The 19,015-nt window shown below is 42.8% G+C and overlaps 1 protein-coding gene across 3 annotated transcripts in view; it reads right to left on the bottom strand.

Annotated features, from left to right (window-relative positions):
- RALA (RAS like proto-oncogene A) overlaps window positions 1-13,513 on the bottom strand; it is a 29,683-nt gene extending 16,170 nt beyond the window's left edge. Inside the window, exon 1 of one of the 3 annotated variants that reach the window (XM_033007124.2) lies at window positions 13,412-13,513. The gene's annotated coding sequence lies outside the window, so the exon portion shown is untranslated. Of the gene's footprint in view, window positions 1-4,302; window positions 4,357-13,064; window positions 13,158-13,411 lie in introns of those variants that run through there. The other 2 variants (XM_033007125.2, XM_033007126.2) reach the window with 2 other exon arrangements.
- Window positions 13,514-19,015: the final 5,502 nt, after the last annotated feature.

Below are 19,015 nucleotides of genomic sequence, written 5' to 3'. Positions count from 1 at the left end.
CCGAGAATTTCAAAAAGTGTCAACATATATTCATAAGTGTCAACATATTTCATCCCCAGGGACCATCAAGAACTACAATCTCCTCTGTTATTAAAAGATCACAATGTCACATCCAGTTAGTTCATCGTTTACCGAGTCCAGGAGTTTCAGTTTGGTTAACAACAGCAAAAATATCCTTGAGAATGTATTGTTTGAAAATGATCAGCACAGACTAGCATACTAGACGCAAAATATCTGGAAGACACCTCAGGAATGACTCAGATACTCCTGCAGCAAAAACATTCCTGGAAATGGAGGGAAGCAACTCCAGGCAAGCGGAGTCTCACCCTCCCAACAGCTGCTTCCAATTACAATATTCAAACCAGATCAGCAGAAACACCCCATGACCCAGAAATAGATAGGATACATGAGGACATATGATGGGATACACGATGCCAGCTGTTTTAAGAACTGGAGAGTAAGGAAGTTTTTTAGGTTAGATCAGCATTACTGTAGTAAGTGTCATTCCATGCCTCGAGTTTGACTGGTGTTTTTATTACAGTTTAAACATGCAACATCTGTCAAGCTCTACATGAAGTAACATAAGTATTTTACTAAGGTAGAACAAATATTTCAAATATTAAATAATCGCTATAAAGTCTAAGTAGTAGCCTAAAGAAAGAGGAAAGTGAACCCAAATATTCAAACTTATCCTAGAAATGACAAATCTCATTAGACAATGAAACAAGTCACCTGAACCTCAACCTCAGAACAAGTTAGAAACTTTCACAAATAGTCCTTTCCTTTCTCGTGAAAATAATCTTTAAGATTGATATAAACCTGTTTAACTGGGAATTAGGGTTCATAGCTTGCCATGGCTTTAAGAAGCAGTTAAACCGCATTCAAGGTTTGGTAAGAACCCTTCTTTCCAAAGCTTTCTAGTGCACACCATAAAAGGTGCTTGTCTCTCCCACTCCTGCAAAACAAATTTACTAAGGTGACTACACATCTACTAAGTCAGCATTCTACCCTTTTCTTAAATTCTCTCTCTCAGCAGCAGCAAATCATCTCAGGCAAGAGACCTACATTCCCCAGCCTCCTGAGACAGATATTTCAAACTGTAACCACATCCAGGCACTGAAACTGGAAGAGTCAATCAGTGAACTCCTCACCAAGTAACTGAGGCCCCATCCATCCTATAAATTACATCACGCTGCTATAAAGAACAGTGGTCTCCACATGCCCGCAGCTCTGTACTCTTAAGACATCATCGCAGAAATTGAGACCCCTCCAAAAAGAAGTCACTAAACCACTAGCAAGCAGTAAACAAGTTCACAGCCTTCTGGCAGCCTCCCCGAGGCTCCACGGGCCTTAGTGCCAGCTTCTAGGCATAGCCATGAACTACGCGGCAGCTTCTGCAGTGGGAATAGATATGTATTCCATATGTTTTAAGTCATCATTTCAGCATTTTGTTACCAAAAAGCCTCTTTGGCATCCTGCAAGATGACTTCTGGAGAGGCAATTCCATAAAGAAATTTCTTGAAACCCATATGGAACAGCACAAGAAAAGCCTGACAAGCTGAACAGCAGTAGTAGTTTCGAAAAAAATCAAGGTCTTAAGATTTTAAACCTTGCAGTGTACTGAAAAGAAAATGAAGCAGCTACATCACTGTCCACATAAAGAGCTGACAAAACACACAATACTTGAGCCCAACTGTGCATGTCTGCAAGGCTGATAAAAACTTGACCTGCCACAGCCTGACTGATAGTCTCCGTATCCTTCCTTCTAACAGCACCAGTGTTTGCAACAACTAGGTGCTAAAGCAGTTCAGAAGTTGCTCTAGACAAAAATTAACCCCTACGTTTTTTTGGACAGATTAGCTACCTAAACAAGCTTGCTGGCACAAAAGACAGAGCAGAAAAACACAGAGCTGAGCAAGGGGAAAGCCAAACTGCAGCATCTCCAGCCTATAAACACCGGGGAAAAACAGCGCAAGGGTTGTAAGGTTCCTCAACAGTAAGTTAGTACCTGTTGAAGACTGCTCACTTTTTGTAAGTTATGCGATGGCTATTATGGGACATTTGAAAGAGATCTAGATTCTTGCAGTGGTTCATCTGGACTGATCCAGAGACCAGTGGGAAAAGCAGCAAACAAGTACAGCAACCTACGTTAACACCAGCAGCACCCTTGTTTTCATAGTTTCATTACACTGTGAAGTTATTTTGGTAATATACCCAATTACATGAGAGTCCAGAATACTGTTTCTGCTTCCTCAAGTTCACCACATGGCTGGTGCCCTAGCTCAGTCTATTCTAACCACTGAGGTAATTTGGCTTGCTGAGGTTGACAGAGCTGAAATGATGCTTTAACACAAAGTGTGAGTCATGCCTTAGATTGAATTTCTAAACATGGAGGTCTAATCTAGAATATTAACAGAAGGCATTCATTTTGTATTGATTTAACATGCTATACCACGAGGAGAGGATTAACAGTAACAGCAGTCGTGGCAGAAGAATGAACAATTACATGTCACTAGCCTGTCGAAGCTATCCACGCCAGAAAATTGCATGGATGAAGAGGCAAGACAGACAAACAGGTACAATGGTACTACAGCCAATTTTCTAGCAAAAGCAAAATAAAGGAAGAATGAAAAGCTGAAACAGAAGACGGGGACATCTGCAGAAGAGGCTCCCATCTCAAACGCCCATAATCAAGTCTCCCGACAAAAGTCAAGTTACATTCATGGGAGATGCTATGTTAAGCAGCTGCTACTACTGAATTTTATTCAGCATTTGATATAGAACAAAGACATTTTTTCCCCTTCCATAAAATGTTAAGGGACAACGCATAGTCTACGAGGATGAATTTTAGTAACACAGAATCAATAACTCCGGGTCTTAAGTTAGTGCTATTCAACTAGGGATTGAGGGAAGCACTTCAAGGACTGATTTAAGCTAGTGTCATTTAAGACCTACTAGCTACAGCCATTTTCACCCTGCGTTTCAAGTGCAAGAAAGCACATTTGGAAGCTAACTTTTGACTGGTAAGTCAGGCATCACTCACACTTGCACCGAGCTGCTGCTTCCAGCTATTCTGGAAAGCAACAAAAATGGAGTTCCCTCAAAGGCACCATGCCAGAGCTTGCAGCATGAGCCTCAGCAGTTCACTTTTAAAAGCAGTTCAAAAACTCTGCATTCAAAAAGTTGCTCACAGCATATTCAGTATCATAAACCCAGGGATTTTTGTCAGCCATACTTCAAAAGAAATCTCGACCACATCGCTGTGTCCTTTATGCCCCTGTACACTTACACTTCAACAGTCACTAAAGAAATGTAAAAACAATTTAAGTGTAAGCATTTTGACTTGGCTTGAAGTAGTAAATTCTTTAAACAAAGTCTGAAGGCGGCTTCCAAAATACATCCTTGAAAAATATAGGTTTGCCAGAACAAGTCCATAAATCAGGTTTTCCTCTAACACAAGTATCTCATTAATTGTTAACAAACTCCTTCCTTTAGTTAGAAGTTCAGAATGTCAGATGTGTATTTTCTAGACGAAGCAAATCGCCATATGGTCATTCTTACGGACAGAAAGGATGACTTAAGATCCACACTCACTAAAACCAAAACTCCACCCAAATAGTTTCACTGCTCTCTAGGCAGGAATGTTAACTTGTGACAGAGAAATCTAGAAACAAATGGTATCTGCAAAGCAAAACCAAGCTCACAGCAGGCTGCACTCGACAGGTTTATGGAAACTACAGAAGGTGTGACATTTGCACCCCTTCTATAGGTTAGGGTTCTAGCTGGTAGAAGCAGCCTGGTTGTGGTGTTTCAGGCATTTTGCTTCACAGTAAGGCAAGTTCTGATGCTGATAGCTCAGGGAGTTTATCCTGCTCAAAACAACTTACTTTGCCTCGTTAGCCAGTCATATAGTATTACGGTGAAAACTCACGTGTACACCCTTAAATTCTTTTAAGGCATTAGCACAGACAGAATGAACATAGAAGCCTTGTTTGAATAACGCTCCTATGAAATTCTTGACAGAAAAAAATTAAGCTTTCACATAAAGCGTTTTCAAGGCAGGGAACTGCCTTCTTCTATGTGGTCAGTGCCCAGCTGGACGAAGTTTCAACAAAAGCAGTGTAGGATTACCAAAATACACTATCCTTCACATTTTATTAATTGGCTTCTGGCAACAAAGGGTGCCGGGAACAAGTGCTCCTGCAGGTGCAAGCACATTTATATCAAAGGCCACAGCACAAACAGTGCAAACACACAGAACACAACACAGGTCAGCAGCAAGAGATATCAAGAAGCTGGTACCACCAAATTCTCCATCTCCTCTTGACAAATACAGGCAAGCGTTCTCTCTCCCCACAGGCAGACTGCATCAATACACCAGCCAAATGGAACCTAATAAAATAGGAGCATGTTGGATTTTGCATTTCAAAAAATTCCTTTTATTCCTCTAAGGAATCATCCAGCTGTAGCAAATAAATTTCATTAGTAAAATCTGACTTGGCAAAGTAAGTTCCTTCATTCGTTTTATGACTTTGCCATCTGTTTTACCACCCAATTGCAAATGCATAAGTACTCTTTTGTAGTATTACTGCAAGAGTTTCACTTTTGTAGCCATATTTTGTTCCGGTAACTTCTCCTCCTATTTACATTCTATGCAGTGCAAATTGCTCCTCCTAAAATCCTAATAATTTTTCTGTTTAATTCAGGGGTAGAGGATTTCATATGCGTGACTCACTGAATGAGACTGTTTTGCAAATACACAAAGACTTGTAATTAACCTTTTGAGTAGGTGATTCAAGGACACAAGTGGTTATAGACCTGATGTTGCATGGTAATACAGCATTCATTAAGTTGAAGCACTGTTTAGTCCAATCCCTCCCCATTTTCAGATGCTGTTTATTCTAAAACTATTAGATCTATGATTTGAAAAATTGGTAGAGCCAATCTAGTAGACCGAAAAGACCCAGTCAGGCAATTAATTGTCTTTTAGTTCAATATATCCTTGCCAATCATATGTTACATGGTAGAGTTTCACAGCTATTTCACATATTATGGGCATAAAACATGTAGTGGCTAGAAACAGATGGCATTCAGTTCATAGACTTAGTATGAAATTATTAATATTCAGGTCAATTTAGCAATCTCCACATTAATTGCCAGTGCAAGGTGGTTTTAATTTAGCCCTAAAATACTAATCAGACCTTTTTTTGCCGTACCACAGAAGACATTTCCAAGTTAAATAGTCTCAAATTGTAAAGTAGTAACCTTTAAAAATTGGTTTTAGTTCCTATTTGAATTCTTACAGCTCTTATCATGCACATGATAATTCAGAACATTTCAGAACTATTAAATGACTAACCAGGATGTTAAGTAAGTTCTGCGATTTAACATAACAAGCTATCTAAAAAGTGTTCTTTATACAGCAATATATGTGAAAATAATGGATCACTTTCTAAACACAGAAGCAAGCATAATGTTCATTTTAGGCTATCTGGGTAACCAAGTGAAGCAGCTATCAAAAACTTCTGACAACCTAAAAAATAGTTTTTGTAAACACACTCCAAAGGTAAGGAGTCTTGGAAAAGGTACTATTAAGGATGATACACTACTGCACATCACTAGATGGGTCTCAAGCATGTGTCTCTTCCTACAGCCAGACACTCAATGCAAAAGCTAAAGGCATTCCAGTGGTGGTCACAGACCAAATCTGGTTTATTTTAGAGGTTAGTCACCCCAGGGAAGAACTACAATGGGAGTTGGTCTATGGTGACATCTAATATATTTATCAACATTTAATTGATTTAATTCTACACATGTTGCAATGCTGAACACTACCAAGTGTGAGCTGTGTTCCCTTCTGTACACGTGAACTTACAAATTCCAGGGAGAAGTATGTGACCTAATACCTTTTCAATGTTGCATGGTGTAATATAGGATTTCCTCTGGCCTGCAAAACCTTCACTACTGCTGACTTATGAAAACATTTTATTTCCAGCTGGTCACTTGCATGCTTTCAATTCAACTGCAGTGCTTCTAATAGCAGCAGTTCTCCACAGAGTCAGAAGCTAATTTTACAGCTTTTTTTCCTTGTGGGGTTAATTTCTTTTACCCTGATACACATAGTCTGAGTCCTGCATAAACTCTGGAAAAGTTAGTGTTGTTAAAACCCATTCCTGTCATTCATAGATAATGGTCAGCATGAAAGATCTTGGTCTGCTGAGAAACAGAAATTACGTTCCTGAAAATCTCTCCTTTGAACTACTGACGATCCAATAACAACTGTGCCATCCTGACTGGGTTAGTTATGACCACTTCAGTGTTTGATCATATTGTATTTCACTGTTCTTTGGGTTTGTTTGGGGTTTTTTGTTGTTGTTTGTTTGCTTGCTTTTTTGTTTTGTTTTTTTAATCCTAGTATTTAGCTACAAGATTGTTTCTCCTTCAGTTTCTCCTCCCAGAATTATTTCACCCCCCCACACATCTGTAACGAAGTCTGACATTCTAAAATTGCAGTAAAAACTATTATAAAGATTACAATATATAAAACTTTGCTCCTCAAGCAATGGATGGTTTTCTTAAAATTTTCCAAACTAGAACTAATTTGCTTTTTCAATACTCTTCAAAATATACCAGCCTGAAGAAACTCACACTATGCATGTTATACATGCAGTTATACACGGTATCAGTTCTCATACATCTTGTAGAGAAAAAATGCATTTGTTAGATTATTCGTTCCTCTCCCTGTTTTGACTTCAAGAGTTATAAAGCTCAACCTTTGCAAGATACAGGTTATCCTTCATTTAACTTTAAGAAAAAGATGCTCTTCCACTAGAAGAGTTCAACTTGTGCCAAACCACGTTGCCTGAAGAGATCAACTTTCCCAATAAGATCCCATGAAAAACCTTAAAGAGACAGGACAGTAAAGAAGTTTCTCAAAAATCAGGACTTTGAGGTTTTCTGAATGATTCAAACCCAAAAAATTTTATATCTCACTCTTTGGGTTCTTGGGCAAAAAAGAGTTGAGAAATTCTACCATTTTGGAGAGCAGCTGCATTATAAAATCTTTCTTTTAAGTGTAATTGTAACTGTAAGCCCATCAGTAAAACTGGTAACCACATGCCCACAGCTAGTGACCGACAGGGAGCCAGTTGCATGGGAGTGTGCATATGGGCTTTCCTAAAAATATTTTGTGGGTCAGTTACTGGACTCTTGAAGAACACCATCAATCTACAAATTACAACCTCCCTAGGTATGAACACAGGAAACAGCAGTTGGCAATGCCTGCAATGGTATTTCTTAACAACACAGAGAGACATTAAATACATGCAATATATATTGGTTAAAAGCAAGTATTTTCCCCTCACAGCAATAGCAGAAGGGTAAAAAGTTGAGATCATGACTTAAGATCCAAGTTATTATCAAAACAAGATGTTAAAAAGAGGACCAAGACATAGCTTGGATTAAGATTTAGAAATTAACTCCTCTAAATCCAAAAGGCAGAAACAGCTCCTGCTTAACTGTCGTTACACAGCCACACCTGAGACAAGTTCTTCCCAGAAAGAACACTTCACCTGGAAAACCCACTTGCTTAACTTCATCCTTTTTAATATTTCCAAAACAAATGCACCTGTATTTTTTTAACTAGTTGTTCTAAAACCAGTCCTTTATGTTACACTGCAGACTTAAAACAAAGCAAGTATGGACACAAACCAAATTATTAGTTCAGACCAGAAGGTTTCTTATTGTTCTTTCCACAGCCTTTTCATGTTTCATTATTGTTTGTATCAGTCCTCATTAAATAGGGAAAACGAATCAAGTACTAGCATTTTATGCATCTTAAATTAGTTGGTATCTCCCTACTGGGGTACTCCACCGTGTTGCAGACCACCCAGAACTTCATTATCAAAGTTACATGTAGCCATCTTTTCTTCCTTGCAACACTAACCACTTAATAACATTTTAGAGGGCAAACTTGCTTAACAGAAAGCAGTTCCTGATACTTAGCCTAATGCATCAGCTCTTTAAATTCTGGATGACTATACTGGACTGTATAAGGAAGGAGTCCAACGTGCAGTGTTTTCTTTTTAGGCTAAGTTCTCCTGTTTTATTACACATCTGACTTCCAGTGCATCTGACTGAACCGGAATCTCAAAGCCATCGTGTCTGATCGGCAGCAGACAAGAAATACACAACCCGGAGCATGAAGGAGATACTTTAACAGGTTGTACTCATACAGACCAGTGTTGCATCACTGACTTTACACTATATCAATGTAACACAAATTACATAATCATTTGCAAATCAGTGGTAACTTCAAAACTGCAAACGTATTAAAGAGAGAATTCAAGTTGCAATAGGTGTACTGAGCTATCAGTCATGACCACACCGGGCCCGTCACTGAAGCGTTGCAACAAACTCTTACTTTGGATATAACTAAATATAAATTTTGACCTTATGGAAACTGGTTGTTAAGAATGTGCGATTTAAAGTGTTATTTCTTAAAATACAAAAGTTCTGAGGATTGCAATGAAGGTTTATTTGCATGTTACACTACGAAGGTGGAATTAATTTAGGTGGTTAAGTGTGTAAAAACTTTATAATTTAGTGGTGTCATCCCAAAATAGCTCTTCCACACAATAACCACTTCAGTTTCTGATTTTGCTTACTTTGATCTCCATGGGTAACAGTGACAGATGGTTAAGGATGAGCCTCTACCAGCCCTGCTCTGGGTCCGTCTATTCAAACATCTTCCCTGGCGTGATCTCACCAGCCAAGGGTGGGTTTTCTGACTGACACTGCAAGCCTGCAGAAGTCTGTCACATTAACCTTGTTTTCCTGGCTGTATAGTTTGTTTTATTTTGAGGTCTGAAATAAATCCCACTGGGGAAAGCGTTGCTGGAATTAACTGCTTCCATACTAAAAGCCCTTTCAAGAAACAGCACAGCTATACCATCCGGACTACACCAGTGCTGCCCTGAAATGAGAGATCAGCTTTACTCTGCACTGCCTGATGGGCTGGAATGGGAGCAGTAGAAAGAGGAGGACCGTACCACACCTAGCCAGCTTTTGACATGCTTCACGGAAGTTGCACGTCTGGAAAACTTCCATGTTTACTGCATTCTCTTTAATGTTGACGGAAACGCTTCTGCCTGCCTATGTGTGGGTGTTCTATATAAGCATTCTCAGCCTGCCGGAGTCAAAGATCGGAGTTAAAGATCAAGTCTGACAGCAGTACAGAAGGGTATTAAGTTAGCATTTCAGAGAGTAAAATGAAACAGGTACCAAGGCCTGAATTCATGGCTGATCCCTGCTACCTACCAACTAAGCACAGGTGCCAAGCTCCTGAGCAAAATCACATTTTCCATAATTTGCAGCAATACTTGTTTAAATGCCATTTTTAAAGGAAACCTTGTGGGCCACTGCACCAGACATTCCCACACTTGCATCAAATGATGCTGTAAAGTTACTGTTATAGAGCAAAATGCAATACATTAAATGAACTGTACTGGCAGGAATTCAATGCATACCATAATTGCTTGAGCTAAGGAGCCAATATCACAAAATAAGCATCATCAATTCCACTAAAGTAACGACTGCAAAGTTACTACGCAACCAACTCTCTTTATATCTCTTGTTTGTGCTACCTTCTTTGCATTCTTGGCTCTTCTCCATATTAGCATTATAAACTGGATTACAGCATAGCTTATTTTGAATTCTCTACAGTAACGGTCTTTTTCCTTACATTTCTATGTTCTCTAACCTCTCTTGCACACCTCTTTCTCCATTTTTCCCATCTGTGCACAGCTTGAACACCTCAGTGTTACCAATCTATTGCCCCAAAGGTTCTGGGAATTTTGATAAGACACAAAAGTAATTCTAAACAAAACACTAGTGGCAAAGACTAAGCCCCTCCTCTAGGCAAAGGCAATCAATTCTCTCACCAGGTCATTCTAAGGTAGTGTTACTTAGCCTATACTACATTTCTTTCCAACTTGCTTCCACCTCTAAATCCAGTACTGTTTTTTGTAGAAATTTCAGATTTTTTTTTTTTTGGTGTGTGTTGTTGGGAGCTCCTAAGACGCAGAGTATAAACCTAATCTGATGGTTGTGGGTTACACATCTACCAAAGAGATTTGACAAGCATCTGTGCCCCCTGCCAAATCTTTGGTTGACAGGTGCTCAATCTGACTCATAATAGTTAAGAAAACATGGCAAGAAGCAAAACAGGATTTAATAACTCCCTGGTCTTTCCGCGAGGCACATTTGCTATAGTTAAAGTGACTCTAAATTGTTTACATCCACAAGGACTATAAACAACTGCAGATTCTGCAGACAGTAAGACTTACCAATAACATTTTAGAACTACCCTGAGATCTGATTTTAAGTACTGCCCAACAGACTAATAACATATAACCATTACTTCCCTACTTAGTAATTTGTAAAATGTAAAACATCTTGCAGAACGCTCAGTGGATGTACAGTAATTATACCAACTGTTCTATTTTCTTGGTTCCTCACATCAATTCTTCATGAGGTAGGAAGGAGACTTAAAACAGTTGTCCCATAATTGTGTGTGATGTGGGCAGGCTATAATATGTTCACAAGAACGCTGTCACTAGCCTACCAAACTACCTTGTTCACTTAAAATAGATTTCAATTTAGATGCAAAGTAATTTCAATAGCTTGGAGCCATTAGAAGTTTGCTGGAAGCTGGCAGTAAGCACTCTCACAGGGGTGGGGAGTTCCCTGTCCAGAACACACATGATCAGCAACTTATTCCCAGGACCACTGTATCCTCCAGCACTTGCTAGGGTGGCAAACAAATCCAGTCACAAAGTTAAAAGATTTTTCTCATATAATGACTTCTCCTTCAATTGTGAAACTGCAGGGAAAATAATGCTGTTGTCAATTAGCTGAAATGCAGTTGCCTAAACAACTTTTTATATAACAAGACACTGTACCTACATTATTCTTTGATACCAGAGACTGCCATATATCTGTTTCTAAGACAGCAACATCCTTTGCCTCAGTAATTATTTTTTCCTAAATCAGATGCATTTGAAATTTAGGAGTAAAAGCTCATCTTAGACAGAATCCCCCTGTTTCAGGGTAATCCCTTCAAAATAGCACATGCAGGGGTGTCAGTGCATGACTTAACCTCAGTTAAGAACACAACTGTTCTTATGGAAGTCAGTCTGAATACAGAAAACACATGGACCACCTCAAGGTCTCCAAAAAAACTTATTTAACAGTCTCATGTTCCTCCTTGGTTGCTTTTAGCCAGCGCTGCCGTATCCTCACAGCCCCATCTCTCCCTTCCCCACTTCACACTGCCCCCTGCCCAAAGGCCTGCTATTTCTATGGATTATGTGAAGAGCGCATATCCACAGGTGACACACATTATAACAAATACACAGCCAGGAGACATTCTAGCTTTCTCTTTCATGTCTAAAGATCCTCTCCTTAAGGCCTAAAAAAAAACCAAAACAAAACAACCCAGCACAGAAAAATGACATTATTTCAACATTGTCAAAGTGCATAGAACTCAAAATACTTCACCTTAAAATGGTTACATTTTTTCCCTTCCTTAAATTCAGAAGAACATGACAAAGCGAAGACCGAGAGCAAGGAATTTACAGCAGTAAATAAATATATTCACTAGTTAGTACCACAGCTTATTTAACCCCACACCTGACCTCTCACACAGTGGACTGAAGGCTCTTCCTTCTCTTTTTGTGCAACAGTGTGTCACATTCTCCCATTTTTACAGAAAAGAGGAAAAGGGTTAAACATCACTAGCACTGGCAATCCCTATAACTTCTACCTTTTGGAGGCTTCTGCCAAAAATGTTTGACAAGCTGTCTCACAAGCATAGACTGAAGGGTTTAAATCTACATCAGAGATTTACATATCACACAGTTCTTCATTCTATTAAGAATGCTCACAGTTTCCCAGGATTTAAATGTTGAGGTACATGCTATTAGAGAAGTTGGCTGAAGATAATTTTTAAGAACCCAGTTATAATCACTACTAATTATCCTGATAACTAATGCCAGTATCCTCTCCCAGTCCACGTAGCCGCTCTCCCAGAACCTCTTCGCCTTCCAGTTTAACTTTCACTGGAAAAGACAAAGAATGACCGATAGCTTTCTGTGCAGACCTCTCCATAACCTACCTCCAGCCACTGAAAGGCCAGCAGAGGTATGTATCGCTTCCACTTGTGGAGGTGGAATGCTTTGCACTGCAGAATGCCAAGTCTCTTTCCAACGAGAATTAGAAATGCAAGCTTGAAACAATGTTAGGGTCATTTTGAGTCTGAAAATAAACATTTTGGCAGTCTTTCTGCCAGGACGGTCCAGTGATGCTATAAAGCAGACACACAGATCGTACTTAATCTCTGTCCAGGGGACTCTTGGGATACCTGTGGCCCACTTAGCATCTTCATTTTGAAAGAGACTCAGTTAAGGGGAAGGAGCATGAAGCTATTAGCTTCCATTTAAAAGCAACCCGAAAGTAAACACCGAATTATTTGCCTAACCAAATAGGTGGGCACTGAGAGGCTCGTTTATTTAAAGAACTTAATAGGCACACTTCGTACTTCTCCCTTTTGTTGCCGGCAAGCACAAGCTATAGTTAAGCCAGCGACGCCTTTAAACGCGCGCCACCGCTCCAGAAGAGAGCAGCGCATGGAAGCGAGCCGCGATTAAGCGTTACAGAAACGCTGCTCTTACTCATCCCGGAGCTTTGCGAGGCGCACACGCACAGGCAGACACGGACACGCGTGGAGGCCGCAGGCACCCCGCTCCGCCGGGGGCGGGGGGGACGAGACCCGCGGGGGTGTGTGTGTGTGTCCCCCCGCGGCGCGGCCCCTTTGTTCGGGGGGAAGGCGCTGCCGCTCCGCCCTCCGCAGGTGCGGGCGTTGGCCGCGGTTCCCCCCGCGGCCGCACCTGCCTCACGCCGCCGCAGCAGCAGCCGGGCCGGGCCCCGCCGCCTCCCCGCTCCCCCCTCAGCGTCCGTGTGTGTCCGTCCCCCCCCCCCCCCCCGCCAAGGTCGCCGCCCGTCACCTTCAGCGAGCGGCCGGGTGCGGGTCGCTGGGTCCCCGCCGGAGGCTCCGGGGCCCCACACGCCGGGGCGGGGCCGGTAGGCGCAAACCACCGGCCGGGAGCGGCGGGGCGGCAACCGCGCCTCAACACCGAGCCCCCCCCCGCCGCCTCGCCTCCCACACACACACACACACCGCGGGGGGAGGGGGGGGGGGCACACCCGCCAGCCACCCGGCCAGCTCCCCCCGCAGCGGAGCTCTCCCCGGCGGCGGGGCGGGGGAGGAAGGGGAGGAGGAGGAGGAGGAGAAGGGGGGGGTCCCCGCTCCCCCCGCAGCCCCGTCGGACGAGGCAGCCCCGTCCCGGCTCACCTGCGGCGGCGGCGGGGCGCTCCGCTGCCCGCTGGAGGGAGCGAGTGGGGCGGGGCGGGAGCCTTGGCGCCGCCCCCCCGCGCGCGCGCGCGCGACGGAGGGGCGGGGCCGGGGCGGTGGCGGCCGCCGCAGAGGCGGGAGCGTCACGCGGCGGAGGTTGAGGGAGGGGGTGGAGCCAGCGGGGGGGGGGGGGGGGCGGGGCGGCTTCCGGCCGCCGCCGCCGCCGAGGGAGCAGTTGGGGATCGCGGGGGCGGCTGCGCCCCCGCCCGCTCACAGAGCCCCTGCCCCTCACCGGCAGCAGCCGCGCTTCTCCTCAGCGCAGGATCGGGCCCCCTATCCCGGTCAGCTTGGTTTTGGGGGGGGGGGGTGGGGGTGGAGCTGTGTCACTGTGTCCCGGCCGCCCCCGCGGCGCGTTAACCCGGGAGCCTAATGGTGGCAGAGCTGTGTTTCAGCCGAGCCTTTTACACGAGGTTGTGAGGCAAACATCGTAGTTTCGTGTCCGCTCCTCCTTCCCCCCCTCACCCCCATCACCGCTAATCCCTGATCTGGAGAATAGATGAGGCATGTTCTGCCAGGGTAAGGAGATAAGTTCCTGACATCTGTCGCTAGGTTTACAAACACAGTTATTATTTAGTGGTGAAAGCAGAACGTGAGCTTCCCTCAAGGGACATGTAAAAGCTGAGGAAACGTTTAATATACTGAGTTTAAGAATTATCACGGGCAGAAGGGAATGTGAAGCACTGAGATCACTAGGGTGGTGTTTTTATAGTCGTGGACCACTTCATGCATGGAGGGGTTCATAGAGGCCAAACAAAATGGGGAGATACGAGAGGACAGTTTCCATGTTAATAATTCAAATAATAATAACGATGCCTTGATAACTGTGTCATTCCCCGTTAAATCATTGACTTAGCTGGGCGCTTTGTGCAAACACAGCATGATTTAAATTCATCATGTAAGTGATGTAATGGAATTGCAATACAGAAATTGACTGCTTGGTGTGTGTTTTTGTTTTATCAGGCTGTAACCATTTAGGGATGACACAAATTGTTCCCACCCCTCCCCTCCTCCCCATAATTACTTGGCCGAAGGTAGTTCCAAAGTCTGGAAATTACAGTTTTTGTCACCTCACCTGGAAATCTTCAACCTCATCACGCAGCCATTGCATGGTATTCGCAAAGAAGGTGCACTTTAAAATCTTCTTTGTTGTGTTCTGTGCTCAGTTTTCTGCAATTTCTGACATATTGGAGATTTAGCCAGCATTTAGTCCATCTCCCTCTAGGATTTCATTTCGCTGGCCTCACATTTCAGCATGAGCTATTTTTTGCATATTCCACAGAGTCTGAGAAACTGATAGCAATAAAGGAACAATCCAGATGCAGTTCTTTCCGGTTAAAATACCAAAATACATTCATTTAAACAAAGAAATGTTGGATTCTGTTAAATGGAAGGGGGGAAAAAGGAGGGGAGGAAGGAAAGCTGGTAATACTGAGTCAACAGAACAGCCAAAGTGAAACACAAAACCTTTTGGATATTTTGTGACAGGGGAAGATTTGCATTCTAGCTACTTTTAGCCTTTTCATGAGACCATGAAAATGTCAGAAGAGTCTCAGCATGACCCTGTACACATATTGATTCAGGGGTGTTCAAGAAATCCTGGCCCAACTTCTGCAGCTCTTTGAGTATCTATATAAGGTATTACTTCTTAATACGTATTCCCGAACCCTTCCGTTGGAAGAGTGGCTGAGTCACAGTTAAGGTGTTGTTAGCGCTGCAGCCATTCAGTACTTCCTAGCGCACCGAGAAGCCAAGAATGATGATTCCCTGCCTTCAAGCCCTGCATTCAATCATGCCCTGAAATCACACAGCTCTCAAAATCATCGGTTGCAGAAAAGGTGTTGCCGGTGTTTGGCAAAATGCACATGCAGTCACTCCTATTCTCCCTCTCTCGTTCCCTTCATCTTTTCTTGGCCAGCTACATTGTGTGGAAGGGAAGCTCCATTGCAAAAGTCAACCAGATCTTTGTCTTGATTTTAATAGTAGCTTAGATCGTGCCTAAAAGGTATCAAAGACATTCTTTTGGACGTTAGCGCCGCGGTTCAGATCAGGACCGCACCTCTGAAACTAAACTCTGGGTTGTCCTGATTTGATCTGAGTTGTGGAGTGGCCTCGGAACAGGCAGACTGGATTTGTGCGGGATGGGACACTGCGATGCGCTGCAGGAGTGCACCTCAGCACCTCCGCTGCTGCTGGGCATTCTGTCCGGGGCCAGGCATGACCTGCCCCCCTAATACATACAGTGTGGGTGCCAGGACCTTGATCCCAACCGTTTCATTCGATGGAAATGCCCCTTTTGCACCATGTTGCTTGCTAATGGACATAGCCTTTGTCCTTTCGATCTCCCTTTAGAGCTATCTTGTTTAAGACAAAAAATGTAATTTTATTTTGAATTTTTGTCCCGTGGCCCAAGCTGCATATCATAAATGCAGTAAAAAACAGTTTATGGTATACCCCTCATCCTCCGTTTGTGGAATGTCCCCTGGCACCTTGCCTAAAGCAAGTGGAAGAAATGATCTCTTTAATCCCAAACTAGCAGAAATATTTCCATGAAAAGGCATTACATTAATAATTCCTATTCAGCTGCCAGAAAGTGACCATAGTGAGAGCATCTCTGTAGCACCCGTGACATTTTAGGGCATCACTCTGTCTCCTCAGTGTAAGAGAGCAACCGGCCAGAGGAGAGTAGGTATTGCAGCTATTCCACTCCATTGACTGCTTAGGAACTTTGGGCTGGGCAGCCCAAGGTAGCAGCAAGTTTGATTTGCTCACTGCTCTCTGGCATTCAAATGCTGCAGCAGGCACCTAAAACCATACAGATGGAGTGGCAGACATTTGCAATGCAGCCCGAGGGACGTACGGAACAATTGCCCTTTGCTAGCTATTAGCATGGGTGCTCCGCACGTAAAATATTTGCAGAGAAAAATTACAATGTGTGATTAAGCAGAGATGTAATTAACTGTGTGCTAGTAGTATTTGCATTATGTACCATAATACGATTAACTAATCAACCAGTACTGACAAGAATTTTATTTATTTTAAAAAGCTAAAGATACAGTGGGCATGTCAGACAAAATATGTCTGAACCTTTGGGGAAAAACATTGATGTGCAACTTCCTTTCCCAGGAAAAATTTCCCAACAAAAAATACTTGTTCCTTTTAATTTAGCACACATTTTATAGTGCACAATATATATCTAAAGCATGCATAATTTAACACTGTAATTTTATCTTAGATTTCTGTTGACATGAATGAACGAACCACCTTCTTTGGAAAACCACCTTATCACGCATAAAACAATTATTCTTCCTTCAAGATTTCAATAAATCGTCCAGGGTGAGAGAGACTTCATTTTTCTATGGGACAAAATAGAAAGGGAAGAAAACTTCCTACTGCTTTTTTGAGGGCATCCTCTGATTTCAGTCCAGAATCGACTAGCCTGGCATCTCCTAGGTCTGTGGATATGTTGTGGGCCTTTATGCTGCAAAGTTTTGCTGAACTGAAATCAGCACAGGGAGGTAGGATTTCCTGGTGTTACAGGTGATTTCTTCTCTCTTAGGCTGGTGGCACAACTGTATTAGACAACATTTTATTACCAATGCATAAGGATGCATGAAATGTATTTGTGATTTAATGGAGTTTTTAAGTAGCAGGACTGAAGGAGAGAAACCATCTAGCTTCTCAAATCCATGATGTATTCTGGGGAGAATCACACACACACAGCCCGCCAACAAAAGGAAAGAGCTGGGAGCTTTCACCTGCCTGCAGTTTGTACCAGTTGTGAGAAATCACAAGTAAAAATGACTGAAAATACGGTAAACAGATTTTAGGGCACAGCCTACTGCACTGGGATTCAGGTAATCTTAATTCTACTCCATGCTGGTTTTGGCTGGGGTAGAGTTAATTTTCTTCCCAGTAGCTGGTATGGGGCTATGTTTTGGATTTGTGCTGGAAACAGTGTTGATAACACAGGGATATTTTAGTTACTGCTGAGCAGCCCTTGCACAGAGTCAAGGCCTTTTCTGCTTCTTACCCCACCCCACCAGCGAGTGGCTGTGGGGGCACAAGGAGCTGGGAGGGGACACGGCTGGGACAGCTGACCAAAGGGATACTCCATATCATATGACATTGTGCTCAGCAATAAAAGCTGGGGGAAGAAGAAGGAAGGAGGGAATGTTTGGAGGGATGGCGTTTCCCTTCCCAAGCCCCCGTTACGTGTGATGGAGCCCGGCTGTCCCGGACATGGCTGAGCCCCTGCCTGCCCATGGGAAGTGGTGAATTAATTCCTTGTTTTGCTTTGCTTGCGTACGCGGCTTTTGCTTTACCTATTAAACTGTGTTCTTCTCAACCCATGAGTTTTCTCACTTTTACCCTTCTGATTCTCTCCCCCATCCCACTGAAGAGGGGAGTGAGTGCCTGGCTGTTTGGGGCTGAGCTGCTGCTGGGGTTAAGCCATGACATACCAGTCCACTGTCCCTCCACTTCTCATCCCAACTTTCATCTGCCTTTTGTATCCAGAGGTTAAGCTTTACAAGCCAGGAATAGCCTTTCTTTCTGTATGCTTTTGCAGCACACACAACTCAGGGAATACTTTTGTGATGTGCACAGATAAGCATCACCTATTCTCAGAATGAAGCAATCCGGTCCAGATTCTGAATGCTACAAATCAACACGCACACACACACGGAGGTTGTGTGGGCAGTTGCTCCTACTACTCTTGCTCAACGCAAGGACATCTTAATCTGTCAGCCGACAGAGGAGCTTCCCATCATCTCTGGCTGCCTCCAAACCTGTCACAAGTGTCCCCCTACAAAGAGATACATACTCTTTAAAAACAGGCTAGTGGAATTATTGTATTAAACTGTTAGGTAATGAGATACTTGCATTTGCTTAACTCTATTAGCTGTCCAAATGACATTATTCTCAGTGCCCCATCTGGGCTAGTCATGGTGCTTAGCACTCATCGCTTTCTTACCATTTTGAAAGGATAACCCATCCCTGAACACTTTATGCCTATAGAGAAAGTGCAGTGAAGTGACTTGAATAACAATGAATCCAAGAGTAATGATGAGTTTGCAGTCCTTCATCTTGTCATTCAACAGAGCTAGGAGAAGTTACATCATTCTAGTAAGTGACTAGGAATGTGGAGATCTGAGACTTGAGGGTTAGAGCACAGTTGGTTTATGAGATATTAGAATAGACAAAAACATTATTAGGAACATAGTTAAGGAATTACCACATGTCTAAAAATATACAGGCACTAAAACGTATAGTACAATGTTTACTGCATGTACTTATAACCAGCTTTCATAGTTTAATTAGTTTTGGTTTTAAAACATGATATGAAAAGCAGTATCAAATTGCTTAACCAATATAGAAGGATGTAAAGTATGTAGCTTATGTGGAGTACCTGTTTACATAGCACTGGTATAATATCTTTGATTGGCATTTGTTGGGATTGAGCTTCTTTATGGTATTGTCTTTGCTGAAAAATGTGTCCTTCCCACATACTGTTTTACTGAAATCAGTATTTGCCACTGAGTACTG

The sequence above is a fragment of the Tyto alba genome, unplaced genomic scaffold (assembly GCF_018691265.1).
Source record: "Tyto alba isolate M040663 unplaced genomic scaffold, T.alba_DEE_v4.0 Super-Scaffold_46, whole genome shotgun sequence".
NCBI lineage: Eukaryota > Metazoa > Chordata > Aves > Strigiformes > Tytonidae > Tyto > Tyto alba.
This window is presented reverse-complemented; position numbering and strand designations above follow the sequence as displayed.